The sequence below is a fragment of the Monodelphis domestica genome, chromosome 3 (assembly GCF_027887165.1).
Source record: "Monodelphis domestica isolate mMonDom1 chromosome 3, mMonDom1.pri, whole genome shotgun sequence".
NCBI classification, from domain to species: Eukaryota; Metazoa; Chordata; class Mammalia; order Didelphimorphia; family Didelphidae; genus Monodelphis; species Monodelphis domestica.
In genome coordinates, this window is record NC_077229.1 from 86,025,138 (window position 1) to 86,041,573 (window position 16,436).

Consider the following 16,436-nt stretch of genomic DNA (forward strand, 5'->3'; position numbering starts at 1 on the left):
CCTGTAGAACAGATGATGAATATATGACTTCTCTCCCTCCTTCCTTAATCCTCCCCAGTTGGTAGTAATCTTTTCCAAAGGAACCTATATGGCTTGTAGTAGGTTAACTGCTATACTTTGTGAATAAACTCCATAAAGGCAGGGATACTTCTTTAATTGCGATATCTTTCTCTAATGCCCAGTACAGTGCCTTTACAAACAGCAAGTGTTTAAATACTTGATGAATTAATCAATATAAAACCATCACCCTAGTTTAAGTCCTCTTTACCACTCACTTGAACTCCTGAATGAACCTTTTAAAATATCCTTTGTAACTTGTCTCTCTCCTTACCCATCCATCCTCCACACAGCTGCCTAAGTGATATTTCTAAAACACAAGATCTAACCATATTATTCCCCTCTTGCCTCTAATATAAAAAATAAACCCTTCTGCCTGGTTTTTCAAGACATTCACAGCAATACATCACTTTATACACTCTATGATCCAGTTAAAATAGTCTGCTTATTGTTCTAATTTTTGCCTTCTTGTCTTTGCTCAAGCTATTTCCCAGATCTGGTCATAGGCATACCTACCAAACCTCCTCATCTCTACCTTACAGAATCTTGAGCTTTCATCAAAGTTCTCAAATGAACTTCACGAAGTTTATTCTGATTCATAGCAGCTCTCTATGTGGTGGCCAAAAATTGGAAAATGAGGGGATGCCCATCAATTGGGGAATGGCTGAACAAATTGTGATATGTATTGGTGATGGAATACTATTGTGCTCAAAGGAATAATAAAGTGGAAGAATTCCATGGAGACTAGAACAACCTCCAGGAAGTAATGCAGAGCGAAAGGAGCAGAACCAGGAAAACAATGTACACAGAGACTGACACACTGTGGTACGATCCAAGGTAATGGACTTCTCCATTAGTGGCAATGCAATGTCCCTGAACAATCTTCAGGGATCTAGGAGAAAAAAACACTATCCACAAGCAGAGGACAACTGTGGGAGTAAAACACTGAGGAAAAGCAACTGCTGGACTACAGGGGTTGAGGGGATATGACTGAGGAGAGACTCTAAATGAACACTCTAATGCAAATACCAACAACATGGAAATGGGTTCGAATCAAGAACACTTGTGATACCCAGTGGGCGCATCGGTTATGGAATAGGTGGGGGGGGAATGGGGGGAATGATCTTTGTCTCCAATGAATAATGCTCGGAAATGACCAAATAAAATAATGTTATTTTTAAAAAAAAGAAGTTTATTCTGATTCCTCCCAGTCATTAGTATCCTTTTCTGGAAATTCAGTGGTACACATTTTGCATTTAATTTTCTATGAATGTGTTGTTTCTCCTTGAATAGAATTTAAGATCCTGGAGGTCAGATATGTTTCATTTACTTCTTTCTACTGTGGATACAATACCCAGTACAGTGCCTGACACACAGCAAGGACTTAATAAATGCCCAATGAATTGGTGAATCAAGTTTCCTAAAATAAATAAATGCATGAATGAATGAAGATTAGGGGGCAAAAAAACAAGTCAAAGGTGTTACTTGGTAATAATAACCCATATGTATGTGAAGCTTTAAAGAATGAACTGCATTCTACACACAGCATTTTATTAGTACCTCACAACAATCCTATGAAGTAGGTAATTAGAAGTATTATTATTTCCATTTTACAGTCGTGGAAACTGAGACCCAAGGAGTTTTAAATAATTTGCCCAAAGTCCCACAGATGCTATCAGAGATGGGATTTGAACAAAGGTCTTTCTGACTCAAAGTCCAGAATTCTATCCATTATATCATGTTGCCATGAAGTAAACATATTTAAAGTTGGGACATAATAGAAAATGTCTAATCATTTCTATGCTGTTTGTACAAATTAGGAACAGTAGCTATTTCACAAGGGCAGCTCATTTCTTATCTAGATCCTGAGAAACTTTAACATCACCAGTGTTGTATCCAACAGGAAGGAACTCTCCCACTTCCCTAACTATTTTGGTAATATAAATCAACAGTTACATCTGTCCAGTTAGGTACTGGGAAAAGCGTTTGGTACTATGTACCATTTAGACCTGCCCACTTGTTTATATTTTGTGTCATTATCATCTAATAAATAAAGATCTATAATATAATTTCCAACAATCCAAGGCTCTTTATTGCTTCAATTGAAATAAAAACAATTTAAAATTTCCTGTTAAATATAACAACTTTGTACTGGAACCACAACTCAAAGTAAAGGCTGAGGAACACACTAGCAGTGATATAATTCAAAAGCATAACATTCCTTTTAAGACAGTTTACTTTAGAGTTTCAAGTTTTAAAATGTTATTTGCATATAAAGAGGCTATTTTGTCTCTAAAAGGACAGATGGAAATTTCCAGAAAGTTTATATTTTACCTTCCTAAAACACCTATGGTCATTTTCAAAAATTACAACCTCCAAACATAAATTTCATCCCCAGACTTTATAAAGGAAAGTAGGAAAAAGGAATAATATGGGAGGTCAGGGTGGTGCATATGGGGAGCATTTACAAGAATCTATTTTCTTTTTGAAAAATCCTTTTGACATCAATAGCAGCAGCATCTCTGCCCTCTACCAAAGCCACTATTGAAGATGGCCTTGATTTGGGCTCCCCCTGGGACACTGTCTTATACTAATTATCAGACATAGCACTCAAATGAAAAATCATGATGTTTTACCCCTCCCCTAAGCCTCTAAGGAGCTGAATTAGCTTTCTCCTGCCTTCCCAATCCAAGGAATTCAATATGAATTCTAATCTCCCATGTGGGTACTAAGACATGAACTCGACCTCTCAAAGAACTATTGTGTTGCATCAAATGTTTTTGTACATCACTCAATATTTGTCCTTAAAATCTAATTCATTATCCTGAAAAAGTTCTCATTCTATGTTTTAAAGTGAACCACTATTAAAGCTGCTCCCAAAAAATTACTCAAACAGTCCCCAAATAGAACATGACTTTAACATAGGTGGAATCTGTTTCCCCACCACTCCCCAAACCTATCAATACAGCAGTCTCTTCTGCCTAATTCTAGCCATAGCTGTGCTATATTAAAATAACTTCCCTCATACCTCTTATTACAGATACTTTACAAAGCATTATCCCCCTTTATAGATGGAAAAAATAAAGGGCATAAAAGTGCAAAAGCAAAGACTCTCACCAAATCTGCTTCATATCTGGCATCAAAACACAAGAAAATCCTGATTCAAGATTCAGAAGGGCAGTAGGTTTTGCAAGAGACATACCAAAAAGTTTTTTTCCCCCTTTGGGCACATTTAGACCTGGCAAAATTTCAAGCCCTACTATTCTAAGTCTAGGCTTGAACCCTTATCTCCTTTGCTGACCCCATTTATTCTTTTTCTCCTCTTCGGAAACTTCTTTTCATGGATCTGACCACTGCTGTCTGTCTCTAAAGCTTTCCTTAATGTTTCTCCCTTCTGAATTTTCTGATATCAGAAAATCTTTTTCCTCAAGGTAATGCCAGCTTGAGATTGGCCATTAAGAGGCAGTAGAGGTGCAAGCAGTTAGCATGCAGCATCCTGCCTGAACTTGACTAAACCAAGACCAAGAGAGCCTAGGTAACTCTTAGGGTACTTTTACACAGAAGAAAATAGCTCGAGTTGAAACTTGTGTCCATACAGCCTACTGACAGATTTAGAAGTCAAATTATAGTCTGCAGAAAGCCCGCACAAAGAACTCAAATTAAGCAAAACCTATATGGAAACTAACATGAGGCATGTGGCCTTCAATCAAACAGTTAAGTGAATTGATATTCTAAATAGTTTAGAGGCCAAAGTTACTAAAAGCACAAGCGAAAACAAAGTTCAATCTACATAAGTTAGAAACTTTCTTAAGGAAAAATTTTTCCCACGAGTTCCAAACAGACACATTTGCATGTGGACAGGAAGAGGTTACAACAGTTACTCAGGTTTCAAATTGACTTCATTCCTGTCCTTTGGACCATCTCTCAAAGCCAACATTCATCCACTTGTGTTCAGTAGAACTTTGCATTTAGCAACCAGATAAAATTAGCACCTGGAGTTAACTTGAAATCCAGGGTGGGCAGTTTAAAAAGAAGTACATCGAAGTCTGCAAAACAAACTTAAAGATCTCCCTTTTGGGAGGCGTTTAAAATCAAGTGCTTACAAAAAAAAATTAAACAACTAATAAGTCTCCCTCCAGGTTTCAAAGCTAGGGGATCCAATGATTCAGGTACTGCTTGTAAAGTAAACATTAGGAATCCCCTCCCACCCACCCCCCATTACCCAAAGAGAAAGCTGTCAAGGTGTGAAGGTGATGCGGAATAAGAAGTGAATTATCTTGGAGAAGTGAAGTGTAGAACTGGTAAAGCAAGACCAGGAATTTTAAAGAGAAAGAAGGGGTTTCCAATATGCAAAGGGGGTGAGGGGGGTGGGGAGCGAACTGTAGAGGTCAGTCTATCTAGTGGCTTAACAATGTGATAATGAAGAGACAATGGTCTAGCGCAGCCAACTGAGGGTTTTGAAACAGGATTAGCCACGCAGTCCTTTAGCTAGTAGATACCCCACACCAAAGGGGCTGCAAAAGAAATAGTTTCTCTGCCCAAAGAAAGAGAGAACCTTTTCCCCTGCCTTTCCAGAAGGGTTTTTAAACTCCATCCTGGAAATAGCTTCGGAGTCCGGTAGAGAAAACAAAAGTTGTCGCGGCGCCCCCGGCCTGAGAAGCTGGAACTCCTGGGGCCAGGAGGCTGGCAACGGGCAGGCAGCCGACGCCTCAGGAGAAAGGGAACGGAAGACTAAGTAAGGGTAGGGGTAGCTCAAGCCCCAAAGGAGGGGGCCGCCTTCTAACCCATCCCCATCCCCGCCCCCGCGCACCTGCCCCGCAGCCCCCACAGCCCTACGGGCTCCCCCTCCCCCTCCGCAGGGAGGAGAGGGGAGGGACGAGGGCCCGCCCAGCCCCGCCCCGCCCGACCGGCCCGGCGCCCCGGGGGACAGGGCGTGGGGGGCACGGCCAGGAGGGGGGAGGGGAGAGGGCGAGTCTAGGCACGTTCTCGGGGCGCGGGGGGGGTGGAATAAGAGGCCTCTAGTCCCTTCCTGACCCGAGCCATCCCCTCCCCCCCGCCCCTTGGCCCAGCCCGGCCCGAGCGCAGCCCCTCAGGGCGACCGGAACGGGCAGGAGACTCAGAGCGAGGGAATTCCGCCCGGGCCCCCCACGGACGACCGAGCCAAGTCACTCACCGGCCAGCCAAAGTTGTCTCGGAGCCTCCTGCGCGGCTCCGGAGGGCAGCAGCGGCCTGGGGCGGACGCCCGGGAGGGCGGGACGGTCCCAGCGGCTCCTTCAGGTGGCGGCAGCGGCGACGGACCGAGCGTGTGTCGTGCGGGGTGTGTGGGGCTGTAGTCGGGGGCGCGCTTCGGGGACGCCACGCGCTGCGCGCCGCCGCTGCCGTCCCCGTGTCGTCCACCACTCTCCCCCTCCCGCGGCGGGGGCGCGCGCTCCGGACAGTGGGGCTGTGGGGTGCTGAGGGACAGGGCGGGGGGGGGGGTTGCGAAGGAGCGAGATGAAGGTGACTGTCCTCAGTGGGGGGACGTCCCCGACTAGAGACAGAGCTGTAGAGGCGAGGGGCAGAAGGCGGGGGGAGGGGGGGTTGAAGGTGGCGGCACCTCCGCGGGACTCCGGGTTTCTCCTCAGACTGAAATTACCCGCTTCCCAGCCCGGCTTCCCCGGTTGCTAGGCAGATTTCACCTCCCACACTTCCGGGTTTCGGTACGTCTCCCTGAATGGCAAGGCAAGCACCCAATGAGAGTGAGGTGCTTGCCCAATTGATGGGACCTACGCCCAAAGGGTGCAGAACCTACCCAAGATCGACAGTACTCAGTGGCCAATGAGAAGCGAGCCCGACTGGCCCGACTGATCGCGCCAGCGGCCATGAAGGCCCAAGGGGCGAGAGCCGGCAACCCCGACGTGTGACGGGCGGGCAACCGAGCCAATCGTTGATCAGAAGGGGATGCCTACCCAGTCGGGGCTGTACGAATACGAGATTTCGGTCGCCGAAGGGGCGGAGCCAAGAGTATAGCGTCAATTGCCGAGACCGAGCTCCCTTCGACCCTTGAGGGCGGCCGGTCGGCCGGGGCAAAGGGGGTTCCCTACAGTGCTCAGCAGGGGCGCCCCACCCACAATGCACCCGGAGGAGGCGAGAGCGGTGTGGACTGGGAGCCGCGCGGGTGGGTGTGGGGGGAGGGGCGGGCAGTGACGGGGGGGCGGGGCGCGCGCGCGCGGGGTGGCGGTTGGCGCCGGCTGGGCCGAGCCCAGGCAGCCGGGGTTGGAGAGGGCGACAGTGAAAGCCAGGAGGCTTGGCCTCTCCTCAGTCCAAGGCCTAAGGGATCCCGAGACACCTCACCGACCCCCGGGGCGAGCTCATCTACCGCAGCCCAGAGTTTTGTCGCACAGGACCCTGAGCCTCATCTTTTCCCACCCTCTGCTCAGCCCAGCGTCTTGTTCTCCCTGGACTTAAGAGCTCATCCTCAATACCTCCTCCCCAGACCATCATTTCTGCTTAACTGACCCCCTAGTCTTGACCAATGGTGGCACGCCGCCCCCCATTCTCCATTACCCTCCTCCAGGCTCATTTCTACCGATACCGACGTTTATGGGTATTATCCCTTCCCCTTGCCGCTGTCCTTTAAAACTTCTGTTCTCCCTCCTCTTTCCTTATCGTATCAAATCCCCCCCCCCCCCCAATAAGAAAGTGGAGGAGCAATTCTAAAAGTTGCAGGAAAAAAAAATAGCCCCAGTTAAGAAGATGGGTGATCCTCAATTTCGTGTCTTGGTGTCTTATCTCACAATGCTACTTACTAGCAGCTGACCTTAGGCTAGTAGTTCTCCCTGAGGGAAAGGGGGTGGTCCTCAGTTTCTTCTGTAAATTGAGGAGGCTGGATCAGATGATCTCCAAAATCCTCTCCAGCTCCTAATACAATGTTCCTATTCCACAGTGGTTTATCCAAACTTTGTATCTCTTTCTGTGTCCAGCATAGTCTTTGGTATACTAAATTGGCATAGGATTTTTGTTTGTTCTGGTCGATTGGGGGAAACCAGTCTGAGGAACACTTATTGTGAGAGGCTTTGGGGTCAGGTCTAAGTGAAGGGGCAACTAGATGGCTCAGTGGATAGAGAGCCAGACCTGGAGAAGGGAGGTCCTAGGTTCAAAATGGGGCCTCACTTCCTAGCTGTGTGACTTTGGGCAAGTCACTTAACCCCAGTGAAGCAGGAATTTTTTTTTCTTGCTTTCAGAGATGACCCCTTTGTGAGAAATAACCTTGGAATTGTAGAAAGAGCGCTGGAATTGAAGTCAGATGACCTGAGTTTGAATCCTAGTTCTACTAGTTCCTGTGTGACCTTGAGCCCATCATTTGAGCTTTAGTTTAGTCTCATTTTATCATCTGTAAAATAGGAGACATAGGGGTCAAACTAGCTATTCCTATGCTCCTATAATTATGAGCATCTAGAAAGCCAGAAGTGGCCCATTATGTACACTATATTACCTGCAGGAGAGATATGTGGTTAAAAGATGTAGATGTGGTAAAAAGAAAAAATGAACTAATAGGATTCTTGGTTTCTAGTTGACCCCTTATCCTTCTCCAGTATTTCCACATTCAGATTCTGGGCAAATACCTCTCCTTCCCCAGCCCACCCCCACTCAGTTTGCTCATCTGGGTACTAACCTATATAGATGGTCTTTTTAAGGCCCTTTTTTTTTCAACTGTAAGGTATTCTAATATCTGTTCTGACTAAAATTCTCTGGTCCTCTTAATATTTTTGCTCAAACATTGAGGACTTCATGTACATTTGGATCATGTAAATGAGAGTGGTATTGAGAGCTTACTCTCTGAAGCTGTCCAGCAGCTTAGTTGAGAAACAGAACTCCTAAAAACAAGTATTAATCCTTGTCCAACAGTCCTTACCTACCCACAAAAGTTACCCAAACTAAACCTAATTTATATATGTTGATACTGAGTCAGAGATTGAATGAAATTGAATCAGACATCTCAAGACATTTTTGGATATTTTCCTCTAGAAATATCATTTAAGTCAACAAACATTATGAACCTGTTATATGCTTAGAGAAGGATCACTACTTCCTGGAGAAATTAAGAATTGCTTTAGGAAGCTTGACTTGGGTCTTGAAGAAATAAAGACATCAAGCAAAAATGAGGGGATAGGAAATTCCAGTCATCCATAGGGAGGTTGATGGACATGGGGACAAGAAAGAGAGCTGGATCAGACAAAGTATATGAAGAGGAATAATGTTAAAACGTCAGATAGGAAAGATTTTAAATTGTGGAAGGAAGGCTTTAAGATGGAACATTAAGGAGTTAGAATTTGTTCCTATAAATGATAGTCTTTCAAAAGTTTTTGAGCAGGAAGTAAATTGATCAGACCTATGCATTAAAAAGATAAAAGGTTTCACCGGACCAATGACAAACTTTTAAGAGCTAAACACTGTGATTTTCTAAAAGCAATTAACTTCCTAAAGGCAGAGGGACTATACCAAATGGTCTAAGGCCTCCCCCAGGTCCCAGATCTTAAGCATGGTAGGTTTCACTAGCATTCAGGATGAACAAAGCCTATCTGGTCAGGTGAATTCTGGGAGAATCTGAATCAGATGTCATCTGGTGAAGAATAGGCTTTCAGCTTTAGGACCAACACAGAACCAAGATGGATGATGGGAATCAGACTTCTGGCATGAAGAAGGAAAAGAAGGGTCTATGCCCTATGTAGGGATTTTTTTTTTCTTTCCATGTGAGTAATGATTACATCTTACATCAAGGCGTGCCCCTTCCCGGGTCTGGGAACACATCTGGGCAAACTGGCTAAGTGACATTCATATCCAAATAGGGAAATGGGAACAGAGCCAACAAGCCTTCACTGACAGCAGTGGAGGAGGGGCCTCAGTGGTGTCAGGGAGAATGTCGGGTGGGGGAATGCAAGCCAGAAGAGGAGACCTCACTTTGCTTTTGTGACCTTGGATTCTATAGGAAATACCACTTCTAGGGGAAGTGAGGTGGAGCACACCATTCAGTAATATCAACACAGAAAGGTTGCATGCAATTTTTAAAACAGAAAGCCAAATAAAGTCCCTAAATGAGAGTAGTGGTTCAGGTGACAGTCATCCAAATATTTCTTCTACCTAGGGTTAACACCCTTCCATCATTATACTTTCTTGCCTCCTCAGATTATTTTGAAGCATAATTTAGTTTTCCCAAACAATTTGAAGCCCTCAGGTGTTTATTTTGAACTTCACTGAAACCTGTGCCAATTGGAAAGGCTGTTCAGATGACACTGGAAATGGGTGATAATTGATTTTTTTAAGACCTTAAAACCTAAAATCACTCAGAACCTTAGAAGTAACAAGAAATCCAGATATTAGTCTTTTGCTTTCACAGGACAATATTCAGTATTAAATTACCCCAAGATGATATTAGGGAGTAAAATTAGATTTTAAGGTTTTAAATGCTGACTGGAATAGAAAGACCATGGAATATGGCCTACTACTGGCCCAAAATTTCCTGGGCACTACTAAGAAATAATTTGGGTATCTAAAACTGAGGTATAATCACTATTTAAAGAATCATTTTTCTAAGTCCCAATTTCCATGTCTATGAAATATAAACATAATATGTATAAATTTGTGTTTATACCTGCTTCTAAATGGGAAGAAAAGTGTTGGAATAATGGGATAGAAATCTGAACACTTATTAATAATTCACTCTAACAAATCAATTCCTATCTTTAGGATATTCTTTCATCTATGAAATGCAGGAGTTGGATTAGATTGGAGGGGTTCTTAACCCTTTCTGTGTTATGGAACCTTTCAGAAGTCGCAATGAATCCTAGGGACTCCTCAGAATAATATTTTAATGCATAAAATAAAGTGCACAGGATTATAAAAACCAATTATATAGAAATAAGTGTATTTTCCCATCCAAGTTCATATATCTCCTGAAATCTGTGCGTCTCAAGGTTAAGAACGCCCAAATTAGATGATCCTACCCTAGTTCTCATAGCTCTCCCACTCTTGAACTGCCTTACCACTTATTTTTCACTTACTGACTTATGGAACTTACTTGTATTTAAGCCTTTCTATGTGTCTTACCTTCTCAGATATATTCATACCCCATACCATCAAGCATAGTGTTGAGCATATAGGGAGTGGGAAATTATAGAGCTGTCACAAGTCTGAGAGATCCTCTAGACAAGTCACTTTTACAGATGAAACAAGTCCCAGAGAAGCAAAGTGTTTTGGCCAAGATTGAACAAGTAAGTAGTCCAAGGTCTACCCTGATTTCCCAAGTTGGTAGTGTCCTCAACACCACCTCTCTTCACATCCTGCCCACCCATCCCCTTTTAACTTTGTATAAATATTGTATTTATCTGTATGTTCTCCTTTCTTCCTAATAGAATGTAAGGTCCATGAGTGTATGTCCTATTGTATTTTTGTCTGCCTCAGCACCTAGCCTGGCCAATAATAAGTATTTGATAACCAAAAGAATGCAGTTAAAACTCAGTCTTTTGACTCCAAATCCAGTGCTCTTTCCACTATACCAGATTTACCTCAGTGGATTAAAAAATTTTTTTTAACTATCTACTGTCTTTTCCTTGATATAATTTAGAATAGACTAATTTGGATTTCTAAATTCAGCCTAAGAGGTAGTGATTACCTGCCATCCACAGATTCATCAAAGTAGTTAAAAACGGATCCAGAAGTTTTTGGATGCTTAGACCAGTAGCACTTTTTCCCTAGAGCTCTCTTCTGCTATTGTTGACAAAGATCTGATGGCTCCTACATGTTACATCTGTCTCTGATGGACTTCAGAAGTCCCCTAAGAGTTATTATATACTAGCATTCAGTAGCATTTGAATGATTTTCATGATTTAATAAGGGAAATTTACATTCTCAGAGCTGTAATTATCTCTGGCAAAACTTTACTAGCCTCCATTTTAAACTTGTTCTGGTCATTATACTGGTTAAGTGGCCATCAAGTAGTTCCACACAGTTCCCCCTACCTTCCATGACTCTGACCCAAACAGGAACCCATGATTTCTTCTCCAAAACTCCTTCTTGCATTTCCTCAGTTTATTTCAAGTACTCTTACAAGCTGTAATTTTTTCCTATACAATAATAATTTCAGATTTTTCCCCCACAGATTATTTTAAGACAAATATAAAGACTCTTCCACATGCTGACCTATTTTAGCACCATCCATAGGTTATATTCTTGACCATCTAACACTGGGAATATTTAATAATTCTTGCCCTAAGTCCTTTCTACTGTATTTATAATTAAGGCCCAAGCTGCTGAGGTTTCTTAGTGAGGGGAGTGGGGAACTAAATTTTGACATTTTGCTTGAGGGCTAGAATTTAAATTTTAATCTCTGCTTATTTACCTTGCAGACTTGCTTAGAGGCAGCAAATTTTAATAACCAGTAACTTGTGGTAAATGAAGAAAGTCCGGGGGTTGAATTGCCAGCTTTGATACTTCCTATTTGTAGAACCCTGAGCTACAGTTTCCTTGTCTATAAAATGGGAGAAATATTTGCCCTCAGAATTTACAGGGTTGTTATAAGAAAAGCACTTTAGAAACTATAAAGTACCATGTAAGTAGGAGTTCTTTTGTCCTAAAGCCTTGGATAGCTTTTGACAAAATGTGAACAGTGAAAGAATGTGGTGAAAGAATGTTGGGGTGTTTTGAGAGGAAAAGAAATGGAATGACCCACAGTTTCAATTCTGGAAGCATTTTTTAAGTACATAAAATAGGCGAGACATTGGATACAAAACCAAACATGTCTCTTCCTTCAATCTGAGTTTTTTCATTCAACAAACTTTTAATAAAAACTCACATGAAAAGTTTTCTTTGCAGAGTACCTTTCTCACAAGAACCCTGGAAGGTAGGTAATGTGAATATCTTCTCCTTTTCAAAGACTAGTATTTTGAAGCTGAGGTTAAGTGATGTGTGCTTGGTCTCACAATAACTGAAGAAGGATTTTAATCCAGGCTGCGTGCTCTATCCATTAAGACATGGTATCTACTACATGTAACTTATTTGTGGTAAGCACTAGAGATGCCCCCACCCCCTCCAAAAAAAGATCTCTAGTTCCCCCTTTTAGAGAATATGCTGTCTAATGAGGGGAAATGAGCTCTATGTAAATAAATGTGATGAAAGGAAAAGTGAGATAAATGCAAAGGGGAGGAGCTGGAGGCAAAGTCCTTGGACATTTGAGAAGGAATGGGGCACTTCAGGGAAGAGGAAAGAAGATTGGAAAGCCTTCTTGGAAGAAGTGGATCCTGACGAGGGCCTTGAAGGAAAGTGGGGTTGTGGGGTGGGAAGGGATCTCATAATGAAGATAGTCTGTTCAAGGAGGATGAGATGAGCAAAAGACCTATGTGGACTACAGTGTGCTAAGTGCATCAGGCTAACAAATTCTTGGTCTACAAATTTTTCTCATTTACAATGAGAAAAAATTTTCAAAGTTAAGATGAATTAGTGATAGATATGTGATATGGTGGAAAGAGCACCAGATCTAGCTATTCCAGAAAATAATACAGAGCTATGCTAGAAGTCATCAACTAGACATATCATTTTGTCCAGCAATTCTACTCCTAGGCATATACCCTCAAGAAGGTCATAGGAAAAAATTGTGTGTATACAAAAATACCCATAGCAGTACTTTTTGTGGTAACAAAGACTTGAGGGGCGGCCAGATTGCCCAGTGGATAGAACTCTAAGCTTTTAAAGTCAAGAGTTCTTAATGAGAGAAAGTAAGGGTTTAAAAAAAAAACAGGAGCCAGTTAATTTGGAAATGACCAAACAACCTGTAGTATATGAATGTAATTAGATGTTATTGCAATCTTAAATGACAGAGTTCAAAGAAGCTTAAGAATATGTGCACAAATTGACGAAGTAATCAAAACCAGGAAAATTAACACAGAGACCACAACTTAGAAACATTGAAAGAAATCAAAACTGATTAGTGCAGTAACTAATATCGACTTCAGAAGACAGCTTATGAAATAGGCATAGGCATTCCTTCTCTCAGCAGAGAGGTGGTCAGCCATACAGGCAGAATGAAGCATATATTGTCAGATTGGGCCTATACATTGGTTTGCTTTGCTTGTGTATGTCATTGTTGGAGGGAGGGTGAGTGTTGCATTGTTTTCCAGTGTCAGCATTGAAAGAACCATTACTGGATTTTAGAGTAAGATGTCCTCTGTTCTAGTTCTAGATCTGCCATTTATTTGTTGAAGGACACATCACTTGGAATCCTTTGGGCCACAATTCTCTGATCTATAAAATGAAGATTAGGTTCCTATTTACAACTTTCACACCATAGTTGTGAGCAATGATTGTGCTCATTTCTATAGCATTTTTTTTTATCAAAAAAGCACTTTTTTGGCAACCTTATAGCCCATTTTGCAGAAGATAAAGAAGCAAACTGATATGCCCAAGGTTGCATTCCTGTTCTATGGTTTGCACCCCACATGTAATTTTCAGATGACAAGTTTTAGTCATATTACATACCTGGCCCACTTTTGACCAAAAGTCATGACATTTGGGACATCTGGGTAATACAGTGGAACTCTGCCTCAAGACACTTCAGAGCTTTGTGACTGTGGACAAGTCACTTAACGCCAGTTACCTGACCCTTACCACTCTTCTACCTTGAAACCAATACTTAGTATTGATTCTAAGACAGAAGGTAAAGTTTTCAAAAAACAAGTGATATTAAATTTACCATCTAGATGTAAAACCTAGCCATTCATATAAGGTTAAGATTATTTGGCTTATTTTGCTAATCAAAGATTTTTTAAAAATCACCCCCTTAAGTAATAATACTTAAATGTAAATACTTAAGTAAAAATACTTCGTTAATAATACTAAAATATTTAAATACTAAACTTGTCACCCATCCCCAAAATAGAATGGAAGCTCCTTTTGTTTTTATAGCCTTAACTTGCAGTTCATGAGAATGTTGGATTGGATTACTGAACTATCACTTCAACTTCTAAAGGCTCAAAACTAAGAAGTACAGCATTAATATTTAGAATTTTCATAGCATCTTCTGAATGCCCAGATCACATCATGTATCGCATTTGTGTCATATTCCATTAGGACCAGGGCCACTAATCTGTACATAAGGATCTTTGCAGATACCATTTGACTTAGAAAAACACATGTATTGATATTTTTTTAAATTCATAAACACATTTTAAAAATAGGAACTACATTTGAATCTTGTTTGGGTTATAGTTGAATGTTTTGTGGGCTGTATGTTTGACACTTCTGATGTATGATGTACAAAACCCTTTTAATACCTCTGTGAGGTAAGTAGCATCAGTTTGTTTTATCAAGTGAGCAGAGTTCATCACTGTTCTTTGATAGTTTTTCTATCACTGTTCTGAAAGTTCAGAAATTTAAATTGTCATCCTAATCCTATCACTAATTTAGCACCAGTCCTTCCCCAATCTGGTCAGGTCCTTCTGTGTAAAATGAGGCTAGCGGCTAGAGGACTAGACCTCTAAAATCTTAGAATTAGAAGACAGTTTGTTATTCCTGAAATACATTTTGTCCTAGGACTCAGGAGTCTCTGATACTCATTTAAAGATCTCTAAAACTAACCTTTTTGAGTATGGCAAAAAGTGAAAGAGAAATACTATCCTAGTAAGTCAAAAGACTTATAAACCTTAAAATGCTATCTAAAGAGGCAGCTAAATGGTTCAGTAGATGGCCAAACCCAAAGATGGGAGGTCCTGGGTTAAAATCTGACCTCATATACTTCCTGGCTGTGTGTCCCTGAGTAAGTCACTTAACCCCAATTACCAGACCTTTAGTGCTCTTCTACCTTATACTTGATATAGATTCTAAGACAGAAGGTAAAAGTTTTGTCTTAGGGGCAGGGATTAAGCTATATTAGCTCATTATTATTCCAGAACTTTCATTAACTTGTTATGCAACCATGGACAAGTCAAAACTCTTAGCCTCAGTTTCCCTATCTGTAAAATGAGGATAATATTATCTGGGGTACCTTAGTATCCCAGAGTTGGGACAGGAAAATGAGATAATTCATGTAAGATGATTAGAAAACCTTAAAGCAATATAAAAATGTCATCTATTTTATTAGTGGTATTTCCAAGAGTTTATTATGCTCAGGCAAAACTGAACTAGTGACTGTTCCCACATTTATCCTGCCCTGCCCTTTCCTGTCATTATCCTTGCATAGCTTGTCCCCCAATGCCTTCCCCTTCCCATCTTCAATTATTCTTAGCATCCTTCCCTTTAAAGCTCAGCTCAGATGTAGCCATCTCTTTGATGTCCTTGATTTTGCTTCTCCCACCTCCCCAGCCTTTCCTTGAATAATATTGGTTTCTATTTGACTTCTTCTTCAGTTACTTGTATTTTTATACAGCTTCCATTCTCCATATTGGATTGTAAGCTCCTTGAAGTCAAGGACTAACATTTTTGCATGCCTAGTAGGGGCACCAAGCTATTTGCACTAGATGTTAAATATTGATAAATCACAAAATGATCGAGGAAGTACTTTGCATATATTAATCTAAATTGGAATGATTATGTTATTTGAAGAAAACAGTCATGTTCCTAACTCCTAACAGGCTAAACATGCCCCATACTTTAACTTATCTCAATGGGGATGGGAGGAATGTGCAATTCACCCTCCAACATTCCCATGAACAGTTGATGTTGCCTACCTACAGAACTGTATAGTTTACAGAGTTCTCCCACATACTTACTATTTGATTATTTCTAAGTTTGGTGCTCTATCTCTTCCTTTCTGTCTTTGGGGGGAATTAATGAGTTCATGTTGTCTCAAGCAAGAAGGACCTCATCTGAATTATGATTAATTGTAACGAATAATAACGAATAAGTGATTAAAAACAGGGAGGTAGGGGACAACAGGTGTGAGATGTCAGAAGCAGTAGCTGTGTCCGTTGGTTTTGCTTCACTGTTTTTTCTTTGCTACAAGGAAGGATTTGAGGGAGTCACAGATGTGAAGAAATTAGTGTAGTGTGAAAACAAAAGGCATCAGTAAAACTGAGGTAGAGAAGAGGGACACACACACACACACACCCATCCCCCAACATCTTTTTTGTTGAGACCTAACCTGCTTAAAGTATTAGCTCATTCAGACCAAACAGGCAAACCTGCAGACTATGAAGTTCAGGGTCAGTCGACATTCTTACCTCAGTAAATCTACCTTCCCTGAGGCTTGCTTTGCAAAGTCTAGCTCTGACTTTGACCTGACTTATTATGGAACTCCTACAGGCTAATACAGGTCTACTTTGGTCGTCTTAAACCCAATCCACTCTTAAATCCCTAAAACGTTTGCCTACTAAGGGACAAACATGAAGAGAATGCCATCGCTAGTTCTGGGT

The 16,436-nt window shown here is 41.6% G+C and overlaps 1 protein-coding gene and 1 long non-coding RNA gene across 4 annotated transcripts in view; one reads left to right on the forward strand and one right to left on the reverse strand.

The window, feature by feature from the left end:
• Window positions 1-5,981, reverse strand: part of GATAD2A (GATA zinc finger domain containing 2A) — a 220,143-nt gene extending 214,162 nt beyond the window's left edge. The window contains exon 1 of one of the 3 annotated variants that reach the window (XM_016432182.2): window positions 5,849-5,981. The gene's annotated coding sequence lies outside the window, so the exon portion shown is untranslated. Of the gene's footprint in view, window positions 1-5,230; window positions 5,736-5,848 lie in introns of those variants that run through there. The other 2 variants (XM_007489203.3, XM_056822370.1) reach the window with 2 other exon arrangements.
• Window positions 1-16,436, forward strand: part of LOC103093554 (uncharacterized) — a 54,265-nt gene that overhangs the window by 16,597 nt on the left and 21,232 nt on the right. The window lies entirely within an intron of this gene.